The 17,820-nt window shown below is 49.3% G+C and overlaps 1 long non-coding RNA gene across 1 annotated transcript; it reads right to left on the reverse strand.

The window, feature by feature from the left end:
* Positions 1-3,920: 3,920 nt before the first annotated feature.
* Positions 3,921-12,050, reverse strand: LOC148221545 (uncharacterized). Its single transcript, XR_015807840.1, has 2 exons — positions 7,965-12,050; positions 3,921-7,932 (listed from the first exon to the last, which is right to left on the reverse strand). It is a non-coding gene; the product is annotated as an uncharacterized LOC148221545 (long non-coding RNA).
* Between the last annotated feature and the right edge of the window lie 5,770 nt (positions 12,051-17,820).

Raw genomic sequence — 17,820 nt, forward strand, 5'->3', positions numbered from 1 at the left:
GAATAACCTGGTCTAGTTAAAAGTGACCCTGCCCACTTCAGAGGGGATGGATTGGATGACCTTTAATGGTCCCTTCCAGCCCAAATTATTCAATGACTTCCCTCCTTTTATCCCTGTGCCCAGTTCATTTGCAAAGGTTAAAATTCTCACAGAAAACGCTCAGTTCTCTCCACACAGCCCCACTGGTGGCTGTGTTGCAATCACCACTTGTGCACATCCCAGGCTCAGCTTCAAAACATATTTTGGCAGTTGGAGGACACTTCTTTCGAGCCACCCTGGTTGTTTCCCCCCTGCTTGCACAACAGCTCCTTTCCTACCCCTGAGAAATGGGTAAGTGAAGTCACCAAACATTTGTGTCACCTGTTCACACACTCGGCCCTGGGAAATGGAGATTCTCTGAAAGGGCAGAGGATTTTATTTGGTGCTCTGGGGGTATCAGTAGCAGTGGAGAACTCAACATTTATATCACCCCTTGCTGTTGTTTGGTTTTTTTTCCTCTCAGTATTTTGTGGTTTGTGCCTCTGCAGATGCTGCTGGTGACGAGGCTTTGGGTGGGTCTGTGGAATCCAGTGGCTCCCCTCTGCTCTGACACACACAAACTGGGAAATCTTCCCTCTGCCACCCAGCATGATGGGACCTGCTCCCTTAGCAGATACTTGAATGATGTAAAAACCCAAACAGCACTAAAAGCCCCAGCAAACAAGTCCTGTCCCAGAGGGAGCATCTCTGGAGCTGGAGAGGGAGGAGGAATTCCTCCTGACACCACTCTTGTGTTGTTTCTTCCAAGGAGCCACCACCCTCCTGTTCCACAGGTCTGACTGATTGTTCCCCCTGATATTTGATGTTTTCCATTGCAGAGGAAGGTGAGGCAAGCAGAGCTCACTCCATCACCTCATGCAAGACCCCCAGAGAGTCCCCCAGGAGGAGCTGGGGCTTTGCCTCAGCCCGGAGGGAAGGGGACAGGGCTGGTGGCATTGCCAGCACACAGGGGACAGTCCCTGGCCCATGACCAGCTCTGGGAGAAAGGGGTTCTGTCACCAGCACAAAGCAGAGTTTAGCTGGAAAGAGGGAACAAACAAAAGTTCTCAAAAAGTTCACGAGGACTTAACTTTTCCACTGGAGGGAAAAAAAAAAAAAAAAAAAAAAGAACAAGAGAAGGATTTCCTGGAAATGAACTGACTCCTTAAATATTCCCTTTGGAGTTTGCCTCTCCTCCTGAAGGGTTGAGGGAGGAGAAACATCCCCAGGATCTGCAATGGCTCTGCCTGTGAGAGGAAGGGCTGACAGATGTCCCCTGCTCCAGCACAAAACCAGCCCCAGAACTGCCCTCACACTGATTATTCTCCCCATTTCCCAGCACAGCACGAGTCCTCCTCTGCTGATAAACCTGGAGCAGAGCCTGGGGGTGAATCCATCCTCCCAGCAGGGATGGGTGAGGGAGATGAACCCGGCAAGAACTCGGCCTGAGGAGCAGGGAGAGTCTCATTCCCTACATTTCATAATGCCCTCTTTATCCTGCCGAGGGACAAAGCACACAAGGGGCCATTCAGCAGCGCCTCCAGCTCCAACCCCCAGGCACCATGTCCCAAACTGTCCCAAACAAGCCCCCAGCCCTCCAGGTTAGGTGAGAAAAACTCACCCTCTTGGGGTTTGGGGGTTTTTTTGGGCTTGTTTTGAGTGTTGAGGAGCCAGGCATGTGTGTGCTCATGGTCTGGGAGCTTGGGGAAAGTTTTCCACCCTGCCGGATTTGGGGAGCAAAGGGGTGTTTGATGCCTGGACAGGAATACTGGGGTTTTCCAGGCCTCCCCAAAGCTGTGGTGGAGATGAACATTAAATGCTAACAAAGCAACTCCCCTGAAGTGCGAGGAAACAAACCCAAAAAAAAGTGAAATAATTTCTGAGAATTCTAAGAGCTTAACCAAAAAAGCAGCTGAGACAGAATCCTGCAGGGTGGGAGGAGGGGGAGCCTGGGGGATGCCAAGCACAGGGCTGGTGTCCTGCAGAGCAATCCATGGCAGGGCTGGGACACTGTGACACTGTGACACTGTGACACTGTGACACTGTGACATGTGCCTGTCACAGCCCCCAGCCCTGTGCAGCTCCTCACAGCCCCTCCTGCATTCCCCTGGGCAGGCACCTCCAGATCCTGGAGCTCAGCTGGACAAAAAAAAAAAAAAAACAGGCAAAAAAATTTTAAAAAAACCAAAAAAACCCAAAACAAAACCCCCCAAAAAAAACAAAAAAAACAAAAAAACAAAACAAAAACCCAAACAAACAAATAAAAAACAAACAAAAAACAAACAAACAAAACCAAAAGCAAACCAACCCAAACCAAACCAAAACAACACAAAACAAACCACGACAGGAGACAGGAGCAGCAGCAAGGAGAAAGCTCTTTGTGTGTGTCCTGGAAGGAAAGGCACCATGAACAGGGGATGTCACCTGCTCTGGGCACTCCAGCTCACAGCTCCAGTCCCTGCAGCACCTCTGGCCATGGTGGCTGGCCCAGAGCACAGCCAGATGTTCTCCAAGCAGCAGAAATGAGGAAAGGCAGATGCTGGCAACCTCCAAGGCTCAGGAGTCCAATTCTTTTTTTCCACCCACTTGAGACAAAAGAGGAAATGGGGGAGCAGGGTGGATCAGCTCCTCAGCCTGCAGTACCTGGAGGCTGCTGGAACAAGCATCTCTCAGCATTTAATTTTTAAAGTATTTCAGCTTGAATTACTCTGCAGGTGAAGCTGAGAAGGATTTTCCTCCTGCTCTGCTGCTTCCTGATTGATCTCAGCACCTCACAAGGCTTGGGAGACTTCCAGCCCCAAATATTCTCTTTAGCAGCAGATGGCTCAAATATCAGGCAGCTGTGGCAGCAGCCAAACCCAACAAAATATTTGGTTCAAAGCAGGAGGAAGGACAGCGTGTCCAGCTGGGAAAAGCAGGAAATGGTTTCTAAAAAAGTGGAAGAAGGGGATGGAGAAGGAGATGATTGTGTAAGACATGATGTTTCAATTAGAGAAGCCCTGAATGGTATCAGTTCATGAACTCGTGTTCAGAGTGGAGATGTTTGATTTGTCCCTGTGCATCTCCATCCTGGCACGGACATCAGGACAGGTAAGGGAGGACTTGGGCCGTGCATCAGCAGAGCCACAAACACCCCTGTGTGCCCATGGTCCTGGTGGATAACACAGCCACGAGGATGGAATCCACCCCTCTGCAGGGCTTTGTGCTTCTCAGGATTGGTTTGGGCTGTTTGAAAATATCCATCTGGGCCAGCAACGTCCCAGACAGGGGGAGGGATGTCAGCAGGAGACTGGGTGCCAAAGGAAAACCATTCCCTGCATTTGGGGCTTGCTGGGACAGCTTCTCCCGGGTAATTGTGCCTGTGAAATATCACAGGGTCACTGCAGGAGCTGTCACTGCTGTCACATCCCTGTCTCTCCCAGGTAAACGGATGCAGCTTTAGGAAATTAAAGTGTCTGTAAATTATCAGCTCTTGCAGGTGGCTGCAGCAGCTTGGCTCCTACTTTGAAACCTTTTTTTTTTCTCTTTCTTTCTTTCTTTCTTTCTTTCTTTCTTTCTTTCTTTCTTTCTTTCTTTCTTTCTTTCTTTCTTTCTTTCTTTCTTTCTTTCTTTCTTTCTTTCTTTCTTTCTTTCTTTCTTTCTTCCTTCCTTCCTTCCTTCCTTCCTTCCTTCCTTCCTTCCTTCCTTCCTTCCTTCCTTCCTTCCTTCCTTCTCCTATCCATCCATCCATCCATTTTATCCCTGCTGGCACAGCCACAGCTTCCTCCACCCACAGACCTTGGTTTTCTTTGGCCTCATTGTGAGAACTCATTTCATGTCCCAAATGCAAATCCTCTCAAGGGTTCTCAGGATGCTAAGGAGGAATTCAGAAAGAATAAGAAAAAGAAGCAAAAGCTGGGGGGGTTGATTAATTATTTTTTGTTTTAATTTCAGAAATAGCGGGTTCTGAATCTGCTGTTTGTTTCCTTCTCAGGAGAGGACAGAAGCCTCCTGCCAACATCATGTCAAGGGCTCCACCAAATTTCACACGAGGATTTGTGATTGCCTCTCACAAAGGACTGAGGGCTGAGAAATGGGCTCTGCTGAGGAAATGATTGCACAATGTCTCCTCCATCTGAGGATGCAGAACATCCATCCCCTGTTCTGGGGCTTTCCTGGAAGCTGAGGGAGAGCAGTTACCGGACAAACAGACGGGGATTAACAGATTTTGGTTAATTTTGGATGTGGAAACCCAAGAAGGGAAAACTGGGAGTGAAGGAAATCTTTTTTGGGGGGAAGAAACCACCTTTATTTTATAAAACTGGGCATGGTCACAAAGTAGCCCAGTGTGCTTAGTGATGGCCAAGTGCCCAAGGCCAGGCTGGATGTGGCTCTGATAAACCTGGGATAGTGGGAGGAGGTCCCTGCCCATGGCAGGGGGGGACTGAGATGAATTTTAAGGTTCTTTCCAAACCAAACCATTCTGGGATTCTGTGTTTTACCAGAGATATAGCAATGCTCTTCAAAATGATCCCTTCAAGTGAAACACAATCATTTCCTTGAACTGCAGCCTTTCCAGCAGCAGGGCTGCAGCTCGGTGTTCCCTCCCAAGCAAATATTTCCCTCTGTCATCATAAGGTTGGGAAAAGCCTCTAAAATCAAGCCCAGCCATTGCTGATGTTCTCTTCCTTTTGCAGCCTCTATTCTTTGTTAGAAAGGGAAAACTGCCATTTTTGAGAGAAAAAAAAAACCTCGATTTGCCATTTGCAGCTGTCTGACCTCAGCCAAAGCTGCCTGTGGAGCATTCCCACACGGACAGGTGAGCTGAACGTGTCCTGTGGGGAAAATGTACCTGAGCCCAGGTGGGAATAGATGGACACCGCAGGTGGGATGCTCAGGGCCACAGGACACCTTGTCCTTGCTCTGCCACGGATCCCTCCTGCTTTTCGTGCCGCTGCTGAGGAAGGAAAAACCTCTGCGAGCTGCTGCTGCTGCAGACACGAGCCGTGGATGCAGCTTCCATAAGGAAAATCCAGAGAGCCGGGATGTGGGAGCAGGGAGGGAGGCACAGCAGAGGAGAGGCCATGGGGACACAGACAGAGCTGTCCCCAAGCTGAGGGCTCGACCTTCCCTTCTCTCCAAGGGAAACAGAGCTTGTGCCTTTTTCTCGTTCCTTTGTTTTCCACGCCAAAGTAGTTCCGCACAAAGGCTCTGCCGGGAAAACGATGCGAGACTTTTCCTTGGCTTTCCTGGAAGCGATGAATCACCTCGCTCCTTTCCTGGGGGGTCCCGGCGGCGAGGGGGGCGCGACCCGCTGCGACATCCGCGCTCGGGCTGTGCCACCTCCTGGTGGCAGCGGGCGGTGCATCGCTGCATCCCTGCATCCTTGTATCCTTTCATTCCTGCATCCCTGCATCGCTGCATCCCTGCGTGCTTTCATCCTTGTATCCTTTCATCCCTGCATCCTTTCATTCCTGCATCCCTGCATCGCTGCATCCCTGCGTGCTTTCATCCCTGTATCCTTTTATCCCTGCATCCCTGTATCCTTTCATTCCTGCATTCCTGCATTCCTGCATCCTTTCATCCTTGTATCCTTTCATTCCTGCATCCTTTCATTCCTGCATCCCTGCATCGCTGCATCCCTGCGTGCTTTCATTCCTGCATCCCTGCATCGCTGCATCCTTGTATCCTTTCATTCCTGCATCTCTGCATCCCTATGTCACTGTATCCCCTGCATCCCTGCATCATTTCATCCCTACATCCCTGCATTCCTGCATCCTTGCATCCCTGTGTCACTGCATCCCTGCATCCTTTCATCCCTTCATCCCTGCATCATTTCATGCCTCCGTCGCTGCATCGCCGCATCCTTTCATCCCTGCATCACTGCATCCCAGCATTCCCTCATCCTTTAATCCCTGCTTCCCTGCATCCCTCATCCCTGCATCCTTTCATCCCTAATCCTTTTATCCCTTCATCCCTGCACTCCTGCAGCCCCGCATCCTTGCCCAAAACCAGCCACCCACAGTTCTGCACCGCCAGAATTTTCTGGATTTTCTGGTTTTTTTCACCCAGCTGGGCCAGCCCAGCTTTCCTTCCCCAGCTGGGGTGGCTCTGGCCCCGGAGCAATGGAAGGAGGAGGTCAGAAAGCTGCACCTCGGTGCTGGGGGTGGGGCTGGTGGCCACAGGAGCGCAGCAGCCACCTCCAGCAGGGATCCTCACTTCTTCAACCTGCCCGTGGTGGAGCTCTGACCTCATCAGTGGCATCAGAGTTTTGGGGTCCTGGGAATCTCTTTGCCTAAAGGGACATTTCAATATCAAATATATCCACCTGATACTGAAGGAAGAGAGAGGAAAATAAATGGGTGCTATTCCAATAGATCCCTGACTCTCCTCCAGTGCCAGCTTCCATGAAATACTGCTCTGCCCATGGCCAGAGGGGTTGGAATTAGGTGATTTTTATCCAAACCAAGCCATTCTATGATTCTGTATCATGGGAGGGTGTCCCAGCAGGGTATCCCTGCTGCAGTTTGGGATTATGGCTATCTGCAACCTTTAATCCCTGCTCAGCTGAGGAGACACGTTCTGCTCAGTCGTGCCTCCATGCTGCCAAATCACACTCTCATTTTTTGCAGTCAGAACTCTCCTCCCAGCCCCACACCGAGTTCCATAAATCTGTGTCTCCTTTCCCCTTGGAGGGGCTGAGGATGCTCCCAGTTCAGGGCAAGCAGGAGCAGTTAATTGGTACAGAAAGAATAACAAAGTGTGGGCACAGATCCGAAACCAGGATTTATTTATGGGGATTTTCTGGTTATTATCTACTTAGGAACAGAGGATTTGTCAGAAAAGATCAGAGCATTTTCATCAAATCTGGCATCCTGCATGGAGTGGTGATAGTGAGAGGATGTTCCTGGGGGAAAACTCTCTGGATTCTCTCAGAAGTGCAGGTGCTTGATGCTGCAAAGGGGGGCAGAGGCAACGCCGGGGTAAAACCAGAACCAGCAGCAAAGTCCAGTCCCTGTCACGCTGGAAGCAGCAAAGGCACCTTCAGCCTGAGCTGACCCAGCAGAAGTGGAGAGGATGCTCCCCTGCTGCTGATGTTAAAATAAACACAAATCCTTCCCCAGCCCAGCCACATCCCCCTGGCCCAGACACAAGGACCCATCATTCCTCTGTGTCACATCTGGGGACACAGAGCACAGAACCCCCCAGGCTGCACCAAGAAACACATTTTGGATATTCACACTGGCCTTCCAGTAACAATGACATCATCCTGGATGATGGAATGCTTGGGAAATGTTTGGTTTACGAGGCAGGGCTGGAGCTGCTGCAAAAACAATCCGTGTTCTTAAAAAGAAAACATTCTCTTGTAAACAAGTGGAAAAAAACCCCACGTGGGTGTATCCACAGGAAAGAGGAGTGGGAAATGCCCTTTCCAATGCAGGATGAGGCTCTGGAAGGGCAGTGGGGATGAAGAGCTCTGTGGCAGAGGGGGAGAGCGTGGGTTGGGCTGGGAGGCCTCAGCTCCTCGGTCTGCTCTCGTTTATAAATAGAAAGCAGTGAGTTATAATTAGAGTTCCTCGAGTGGGGCTGGAGGAAGGACAGGGAACCTCTCCAAAGGAGCTGTCTCCAGCTCAAGCACAGCTCCTGGGGTCGTGTCTGGAGGAGAACATCCTGAGAAAACCCTCAGCTCACGGAGAAGCTCTGGGAATGAGGGGTGTCACCTCTGCGCCAGCCCCATGGCTGGGGGTGCCGCAGGGGCACCCCAAGGATGCTCTGTTCTCACCCCTCTCTGTTTCCTGGTCAGGGCATCCACAGAGCAGCTTCCCTTGGCTGTTTAATTCCCAGCACCCTCCCCAGGACAGCTCCTGTCCCCCTGTCCTGATGCACATGAGGAAGCTGCATCCCACACCAGGAGCAGGGAGATTTCTCCATCACCTCTCCAAGCTGACCTGAGACCTTTCCATCACCTGTCCAAGCTGCCCTGAGACCTCTCCATCACCTGTCCAAGCTGTCCCAAGACCTCTGGATGGGCACAGAAAGAGGATGCTGCACTGGAATCATCCCTGGGCTGAAGCCCACCCTGGAAAGCCCCAAAGGGGGGTCAGGTTTCCTGGCTCCAGCAGAAGGAACACAGCAGGCGTGTCAGGGTGGCTGCTCTGTGTGTGTGTGTGTGTGTGTGTCCTGTGTCGTCCCCGTGTCCCTGCCACCCTCCAAGCCCAGAGAGCAGCACTCAGGCTGAGTGCTGAGTCCCCTAAAGCCATGGATTTTGGGCCATTTCTCCTAAAATCATGGATTTTGGGCTGTTTCTCCTAAAATCATGGAGGATGAGCCCTTCCAAAGGCATCAACTCCTGCAAGATGCACCTGAGCACACCAAGGGTTACCTTATCCTGCCTAAACTCCTCTGTACTCCCTGATTTTACAGCTCCTGCCTTTAAATCTTATTATTCTTTCCTGCCTTCCTATTGTAAGACACTATTTTTTTTTATTATCTATCCATTGCACCTTCTAAAATGCATCCCTTAATCTCCAAACTGCAGCCAGCAATGCCCAGAGATCCACAGCTGGAAACATTTCCCTGGGGAATGTCCTTTACAGAGCCAGCAGGGTCAGAGGGAAAGGTAAAACAACACACACAAACACATGATCAATATTTTTTAAAATAGGATTTGAAAGCAAAGCATGAGAAGCCTCTATCTGGTTTTCATTTCAAATGGAAAAAAAAATATATGGCTATTAATATATGGTAATGTTACTCCAGTGGAAGAACAAAGTGTAGATAAAACCTGCAGGCTTAATGAGGCTCAGGAAAAATCAAATTGAAAGCAAATCTTTGAAAATCTCTAGGTAATCTGTGTTCCATTTATCATGCTTTGGCAATCAGAAAGTAAAACCAGGCTTAACATAATGAGGAAAATCAAACAGGCTTTTTTTCCCCCTGCTGCTCTAAAATCCCAGAATATCATCATCACAGAAAAGGAGAAAAAAAAAAGGAGGAACTTCTGCCCTCCTGCTGGAGCACAGGGAATTTAATTGCAAAGGTTTCTTCCTGTGTGTCTGAGAAGATGATGCAAGAGTGGAATTTTTTAATGACAATATTTAAGCTGTCCTTGGTGACACCGAGCTAAAGCAGGGCTGCTGTTCTGAGCTGGCAGATGGGAAGGTAACAACGGTTTGTAACAAGCTGAAAATGGGAAAAAATTAAAAAATTAAAAAAAGAAAACTCATTTCTCTTGACATCTCCACGTGGCCAGGACAGCAGCACAGAGCTGGCCCCAGCCAGGCTGGGGAGATGCTGAGGGCACTGGTGGGTAAAGGAAAGGTTTGGGTTTGGTGATTGCAGAACCCTGGATCTTCACTGGAAAGGGATTGTGCCAGGCAGCCCTGGGAGAGCCTGGCAGTGCCCCCTGCCCAGGCGTTTTTGGGGTGCCCAGGGGTGCAGCCCAAGGCTCCAGAGCCTCATCCCAAGCTCTGCCCCCAGCACTGGGCACCTCTGGGTGTCCTGGCTGTGAGCACAAAAGGGAAGCTGATATTTGGGGGTCAGGGCTCCCAAAGGTCCTGATGGAACCACGGCACTCTGAGATGGATTCTCCCTGCCCTGACACTGCTGCTCCCACTCAGGGCCAGCACTCGGACCCAGAAGATGCCTTTTACCCCAGGGACCCCTTTTCCCTCACAGATTTTCCCACTGCACCTCCAGGATCTGAATTGCAGGTGCTGAACAGACCCACGGTACCATCCTCTCCATCTGCATCCACTTCCCACTGCTGGCTCCCATCCTTTAACCCCCACAGGATGCACAGGGTCCTGCAGGCACCACGAAACCCTTGGGTTTGGGGACACCAGTGCATCTGTCACACTCCTCCTCGCACTCTGACACGATGCCATCCGTGGCTTTTCCATGGTCACAATGCCAGGGGTCAGGCAGGTGAAGCTGGGCACAATCCCTGGGTGCTGCTCCAGCCTTTCCCTCCCCAGTTCCCGGCTGCTTTCCTGGGAAAATCCTCATTATTTATCCCACTCAGCTCCTGCCCAATCCACCAGGCAGGTTAAACCTGTGATCTCTGCAAGCACCACCTGGTTAAAGCACATTAAAAAAAAATAAAACAGGGATATAAAACTGCCAGTTGCCCACAGAATCAAATTGAATTAGTTCAGCTCAGCCTCCCCCATTTTTCCCTGGTAGTAAAACCACTCACTCTGCAAATATGGAATTTCAGGTGGGTAGGAAAACAAGTCCTTGAGCTCGGGTGGGGCAGTGGGAGAGCTCAGCCCAGTGAGGGATGTCCTGGGCTCTCTCTTATCAGAAACTGCTGTTTATATGACCCAAAAATAAAACAACATCTCTCCACAGAGGGACAGGCAACAAGTGTGGATCAAAAATCATTCCTGGAGCTCTGGTGGCCTCACACAACAGCGAAAATCTTCTCCTTTCCATCCAGCTGGCACCAGAGGGAATTTTGGTTTCTCCTCTGTCCACGCTCATCATCCTCACCTTCCTCCCCTTGCACCTTGCAGGGCTTAATGAGCAAAATATCCTGAGTGAGCCCAGCTGGTTAATGAGCATCTCTCCTGCAGGTGAAGAGCTGAGATGAGAATATTCCCTGCTCCAGTGATGCTGAGAATATTCCCTGCTCCAGCCCACCAAGGAGGGAGCTGGGGGGAGACAATCTCCTCTCCTCAGCTGTCCCAGCCAAGTTCATCTGCATTAATCTTGCACTCATTAAAATCAGTTGTTCTGTTTCTAATTCAACCAGCGCTACCAAGATCAGGAATTAAAAATTGATGAGCCAATGTCACTGGAAAAAAAAAATTAAAAAGGAGGAAAAAAAAAAAAAAAAGAAGTATGTTCATCATCCACAGCAGCACGGATTTTAAAATAATCATGAAAAATGTCTGGCTGCTCCTTTGGGCTTGACACTTCCTTGAGGGGTGGGAAAATGTACAAAAACTGAGAATGTTACACAATCATGGGAGTCCAGAGGCTGGAGCTTCCTGAGGGCAGCCCTAAAAATGGCCTCAGTTATGGGGAAAACCCAAATTCTGAGCCACAGGGGAGGGGTGAGCTCCTGTAATCCTGCCCAGGACAAGTGTGACTGCTGAGGTGACAGCAGCCAGGAGGAACATGTGAGTTAACAGCAGAAGTAAATAATGATTTTTTAAATTCTGCATGAGTGACAAAATCAACATTATTTTTAATGTGTGCCTAATTAAGGTCACCGATGACAATGGCTGGAGACAAAGATGATAAACACCATTTATTTGAAGCAGATGAGAATTTGGAAAAGGCTCTCCAAGAGCCAAAACTAAATAATATTTCAGAGACAGCAGCCCATAAAAACAGCCACAATCTCCAATGGCTTTTGCTGACCCAGGCTGGAGGGATCCTGCTGAGCTGTCTGGGTCTCTCTCCACAAAAGCTGCTGTTTTCCCTCATTAAAAGGCCATGTTTGCAAAGTAAAGCTCAAGCAGGAAAACATGGAGCCAGGCCAATCCCAAACCCAGCCTGGGAGAAGTTTGGGATTAACTCCTTTAGAGCCAAGCAGAGGTCGTTTCCTGAAGGAGAATAAAGAAAGAGGGGCTGTCAGTGATGTGGGTATTTATTTATAGCAGGCATTCATTGCCTTCAGGATCTGCATAAACACCCATTAGCTTTCAAGGTGATGAATCAAGTATTAATTAACCTGCTGGGGGGAAAAAAAATAATAGGGATATTAATGTTTTAAAGGAAACTTCCAGCTGAGAGAAACACAAAAGGAGAGAGCAAAACTGAACTTTTCAAATCAAACCTTTTTGTGCTGGAAAGGAGCAAAGGGTACAGAATAAACCAGGTGAATACTCTGGCTGGAAATGGCAGGCTCTGCTTTGGTAACTGGGAAAAAATTAAAACAAAACAAAAAAAAAAAGCTTTCTTGGCATGTCTCCAGAGCTTCGGGGTGGAGAAGGGCTGGGAGTGAAAATTTAATGGGCACTGGTGGTGCCTGAGTCAAGCCCTGCCAGCACAGAGCCATGTCCCCAGGAGCACTCACACCCTGCAGAGTGGGAAATGCCATTTATCACCTGCACACAAGGATGCAACACTCCATTTTTTGCTCTAATTTCCCTCCACAGGTCCCTTCTGGACCCTGTTGCAGTGCAAGCAATGGAAATCAAGCAGCACAAAGGGCAGGACGTGCTCTGGCTGCACACACAGAGAGAGGGGAGCAGACCCTGGCCCTGAGATCCCCCCTTCCCTCTGTCCCACCCGGGGACAGAATTCCCTTTTTTTTTGGAATTCCTGCAAAGCAGCCACATCCCACAGAGACCAGCAGGGCTCAGCTCAGCACATGCACGAGCATCACAGAGAAAAGAGAAATATTTCTGGAGGATCAGACTGTTTTGTGAGCAAAAACACCCGAATGAGATGTGCCACCAAAAACAGGGCAGCAAAAAGAAACCGATTTCCTGGTGGCAGCAGTACAAGAGCTGCAGGCCCAGCACAGCTCCATGGCTTGGCTGCATCTCCTCTGTAAATCAGAAAACTTGGAGAGGTTCTTCTGCAAACTGACACACGGCTTTCCTGCAGCCGAGGAGGGACACGAAAAAATCCTGTACTAGATTGGCATTCAGGATCAACTTCATTTGCCTGTGCTCCACCCCTACAAACCCAAATCTTTAACAACTTCAAGCTCTTTTTAATTTTTTTTTTAATATATGTACAAGGAGGAGAAAAAAAGCATATGCCGTCCTCCTTTTCCTGCCCATTTTTAGCTTTTTTTTTTCCTTTGTATATTCTCCAGTTCTCTACCCACACACAGCCACATTGCAGACAAACTATCCTAAAAAAAAATTTGCAAGATGTCTAAAAAAACAACACTAATCCAGGGGGTCATCAACTTCCAGAAATGCAAACTGGCTTAGAAAACCACAAGATCTTTGTGTTGTTGTTATTTTTTTTTATGCAGGATTTTTTTACAATCTTGCTTTAAAGATTGTCAAGGGAGGGATTCTCTCTTTCCTCACCCTCCTCTGCTCCCCTGCTGTACTCAGACATTTCTCTCACCAGCCTTGCTCATCTCACATTTCAGGGCAGAGCAAATGTTTGTGCACGGAGGGGGGGCAGGGATGATGAGTCAATTAGACACCTCATAAAAATCTGATTTAGAAGATTCCCTCCCCACCACAAAGCAGCTCAGCCCAGTGCCCCCCTGGCAGACAGAGCCTGGTTTCCTGCATGAAACCTCTCTCACCCTGCTCAAATGTCACGTAGGATGAGGCATCTGCCACTGGAAGTGAGAGACGCCCTCCCAGCTCAATAAATCACCCTGCCAGGAGGATTCCTGTGCTTTCCCCACTGCTCTTTTAGCTCCACAGCCTTGGTGTGCTCCTGCTCGTGCAGCCCTGCCGTGTTCCAGCTGATTAACTCAGCCCTCTGCTGCTGCTCCCATCACTCCAGGCACAAAGGGAATCCCCGGGGATGAGCCATTTGTCATCCTGATCCCATTTCATACCAGCAGCACCTTCCAGAGCCTTCCCCAGGCATGCAGGAATTTTGGGGTGGCTGAGGGATGGCACCTCTGCACCTCTTCCCCCTCCCTCCAGATGGTCAGAGCACCTGTATCTGCTCACCTGTATCAGAGCCATCCCTCACTGCTCACCTGGGATGAGACCCAGAGCACTCACCAGGGGAGTCAAGTTGGGTTGCCCAGCCTCCCACAGTGCCCAAACTCACCTCAAGCAGAATCTTCTCCACAGTGCAGAACCTTCTCACACAGAGCAAAATCTTCTCACACAGAGCAAAACCTTCTCTCCTCATGCAGAACCTTCTCCCATATTGAAAATCTTGTCCCCACAGTGCAAATCCTTCTCCCACAGTGCAGAACCTTCTCTCCTCACGCAAAACTTTCTCCCGTAGTGACAAATCTTCTCCCCATAAAGCAAAACTTTCTCTCCTCATGCAAAAGCTTCTCTCCCAGTGCAGCCATCCTGGCAGCATCATCTAAATGAGTCCATTCCCCATGCATGCAGTGTAATCTGAGAAATTACAGTAATTTAGGACAGGTTTTGATTTTATGGGGCTGGTCAGGTTCAGACAGGGAAATGGAGCAAACAGAGCTGAGCTCTGGCCTGCTGGAGCAGCACCATTTCAAGCAGAACGTGGCACTGCAATATTCATACCAGGAGACAACAATTCCCTGTCAGAGATGAATTTTTAAAATGTCCCTGTAGACCTGGCTGTTTCATAACCAATAACCCTGCAGGGTGAGACCGGGCTGGGTGGATGTTACAAAGCAGCACAAAGACATTTCTGGGACTGTATAAACTCCTGTGAAGCCACGAGGGCACAGCAGCCAGCAGCTCCTGGGGCCAGTGGCCAGCTGGGCTGGGATGGGGACTGGTCTGATCACAGCCTGGAGTGACCAAAATCACAGAGCACTGCAAGGCCACAGGATCATGGCATGACCATTTCCATCAACAGCTTTACACCCCTCCCACAAGGAGCTGGTGGTTTCCCTTGTAGATGATTCTGTTGCACCAGTGGGGCTCTGTTTCATTTTCTTCGGGGTGAACATGGCCTTTTTTTGTGGCTGGGTAAAGGAAATAAACTCATTATTCAATCAAACTTACCTGGATTTTTATTTTTCCTTTCTCCAGTGAGCCCTGGGGAGGAATGCAGGCAGGAGAGGACTCCAGAGCCCAGACAGGAGGATGTCCATGGGGTCAGTGCCAAAGCCCACAAAACAGGACAGGGAGAGCATCAGCCAGGTGAGGATTTATCAGCCATCCAAGGCTAATGCAGGTATTTTCCACTGGACAAATCTCTCCTTCTGTCCCCAGAACAGCCCAGCTCACTTTGTTGCCTGGAAAGGCTGAGCAGGAACAGTGACTAAACAGAGCAAAAGGGATAAAATAGGAATTTATTGAAAGAATTCACCTTGGGCAGTACAAGAGCCTGGCCGGGGCTACACCCAAATCAAATCCAAGATGGATCCCAGTCATGAGTCTTTACACTTTTATAAGTTTTGGTTCATTTACACATTGGGGTCAATTATCCACCCACAGCCCCAGGCTATGAAGTCTCAGCCCCCTGCCTTGCCCTCTTTCCCTTGCTGTTGTTTCTGCTTTTTGGGTACCAGTTGTCCTTGATTCTCCAGCTGGGAAGGGATTGTTTTGTCTAACTACTCTGTGAAGAGAACTTACTGACACCTAATATGAACTTTCAGAGTTACACAGCAACAGCAGAGATTCTGAAAAATATAAAACCTGAAACCAAAAGCATCAACATGAGTCCTGGTCCTGACACAAAGCCCGGGTTTCTGCTGCTTGCTGGAGACATCCCAGAGTGACCCAATGCAGGGCAAGGAAGGATATTGCCCTTGGACCTCTCCTCCCCAGACAAGAAAACAAGTTAATGGTGATGTAACACGAGGGTGACCTTTTTTTGCCATTGAGCTTCATAAAAATGTGAGGAAAGATGCCTGCATTTTAATTAAGTCCTGGGATCAAAAAAAAAATTGTACCTGGCTAGACTGCAGAGAGATGAACTCATTGCTTCATCCACGTCTCTGCCTGTTTTCCTCTGCAACAGAAAGATCAGCTTGGGCAGCAGACAGGGGCTTTAAAAAGCAAATAATCCTTCCAGAAGAGCCAGGCCAGCACAATTCCCACGTGGCTGGACTGGGAGTCCTCAAGCAGCCACGTTTCTGCAGAGACTGATGGGCAAAAACTCCAAAATCCAGAAGGGCAGAGCTCCCCAAACCGGGCTGTCAGGAGGGAGCTCACTCCGGATTTTTCCAGCAGCTGCCAGACTTTTCCATGGATTGCCCAGGTCGGATTTTCTGCTGAGAAACATCCCAGGCCTGAGCTGCCCTTTTCATCTCAGGAATGCACAGCTGTGAAAGTGAGCCTGGGCTTCCTCCTGCAGGATGGGGCTCCACAAGTGGGGATTTGTGCCCAAGCTGTGGAAGCCACCCTGGGATCACATTTTGGGGTCACATTTTGGGATAACATTTTGGGATCACATTTTGGGATAACATTTTGGGGTCACATTTTGGGATCACATTTTGGGATCACATTTTGGGATCACATTTGGACTCAGGTTGCACAGGATGAGAGGGTTGGGCAGGTGGGGGGTGCAGACACCAGTTGCTTTTGGGGGAAAAAAACAGCAAAACCCGTCTGGTGTTTGAACAGTGAAGTAAAAACAACCTAAAGCCTTGATCTAGAAAGTTTTTAGGATATAAAAAAAGAAAGAGCAGTCACCATCAGCTTCCTCTTCCCCAGAGCCAGCTGAGCAACCTCCCAGAGTGGCAAAATTCTCAGCCCCTCAGACAAACCCCTGTGAACATCACTGTCCCCCTCACAGTCAGATCTGGTGACTCTGGGCTTGACAAACACTCAAAATCTGTGTGCTGCTGTTGCTCCTTGTATGATGAGGTTGGGAGCAGGCAGATCTCATGCTTTGAGGTGCCAGTTGAAAATCTCAGGTGCTGGGAGGAAATTCTGTGTGCCTCACACAGCCAGACCCACCAAGACCCCTCCCCAGCCAAATGTGTTTAATCCCCAGTGAAACAGATCTATACCCTTAAAGTTCAGCATTTTCCAAGTGTTTTGTCTGAATTTTGTGGAGTGAGGCACAAAGGTGGCACAGGACGGCCCAGCCTGGGACAAAACACATTTCCCAACAAGCTGATGAATTTGGGCAGAGTCAATGACAGGGTCCTTGCAGGTAAAAGAGTGCCTGGAAGCTGGAATAGCCAGGAGCACAGCTCTGAGAGCCACAGCCCCAGCCAGCACTGCCAGGGCTCCCTGCCTTCCCCATCCTGCTGGGAAGAGCTTGGCTCCAGCCCCAGTGAGCTGACCACAAACCCTGTCTGCAGGAATGGATTTGTTAAAACACTCATTCACACTGTGCTGGCCAGGAGAACACAGATCAGGCTTTTTGTCAAACAAATCCCATTCCAAGTGGCTGGGAGGACAGGGAAATCTGCTGTGCTGCTGCTTTGAAGGGTTTACAGTTCACTGCTGCACTTTATACCTGCAGTTGTTTCCAGGACCAAGTCCAAGAGAGGCTGTGAACAGGAAGGAATTAGGCACTCATGCAAAGACCATTAAAGTCAAGGGGAATCTTTCCATTGACTCGAGAGGGTTTGGCTCCCAGCCTTGGGTATCAGGGTCTGTTGTGGGGGATTTGGAGCAGCAAATGGCAGCAGGACTTTCCAGGTTTTCTCAGCGTTTGTTATGGAGTTCAGCACAGAAGATCTCTGTGCCCTTATGTAAATTAAGAAGTGACTGATCCTTCAAGGTGCAAGGCCCTCACTGCCCATGCTCTGCCATTCCTGGGATGACAGACAATACCAGATGGATTAGAGGAGCACATTCCTATGGGAATTCTTATGGGAAACAAGATACCTTTATTCTGATGCATAACCCACATATGGTGTGTCAGTCCAAGAGACAAAAGCACCATGAACCCGAAGCTCCAGCAGATCTGAAAATCTTGTTAGTCCCAAACTCAAATTCCCACTGGGGATGAAGCCCCCACTGGATCCAGGCAGCTTTTCACTGATTCCATCCCTGCCTGCTCACTTAGAGCTCTGCACTCTAAGAGCTGGGTTCTGTCTTTTGATGGAGGGCAGGAACCTGCACCAAAAATCTGAGCTTCCCCCATTGCTATGGGCAGAGAAACAGGGATCTGACCTGCACCTCTGGAAAATGATGTCTTCCAAGGAATGTCTTCCCAGGCACCCAAAACTGCCAGCACAGGAACATCAACACACTCCAGGAAACTTCAGACTCTTTCAAAATACACGTGAGACCCTAATTTTGCTGCTTAGAGGAGCAG

Source organism: Sturnus vulgaris, chromosome 20 (assembly GCF_052056855.1).
Source record: "Sturnus vulgaris isolate bStuVul1 chromosome 20, bStuVul1.hap1, whole genome shotgun sequence".
NCBI classification, from domain to species: Eukaryota; Metazoa; Chordata; class Aves; order Passeriformes; family Sturnidae; genus Sturnus; species Sturnus vulgaris.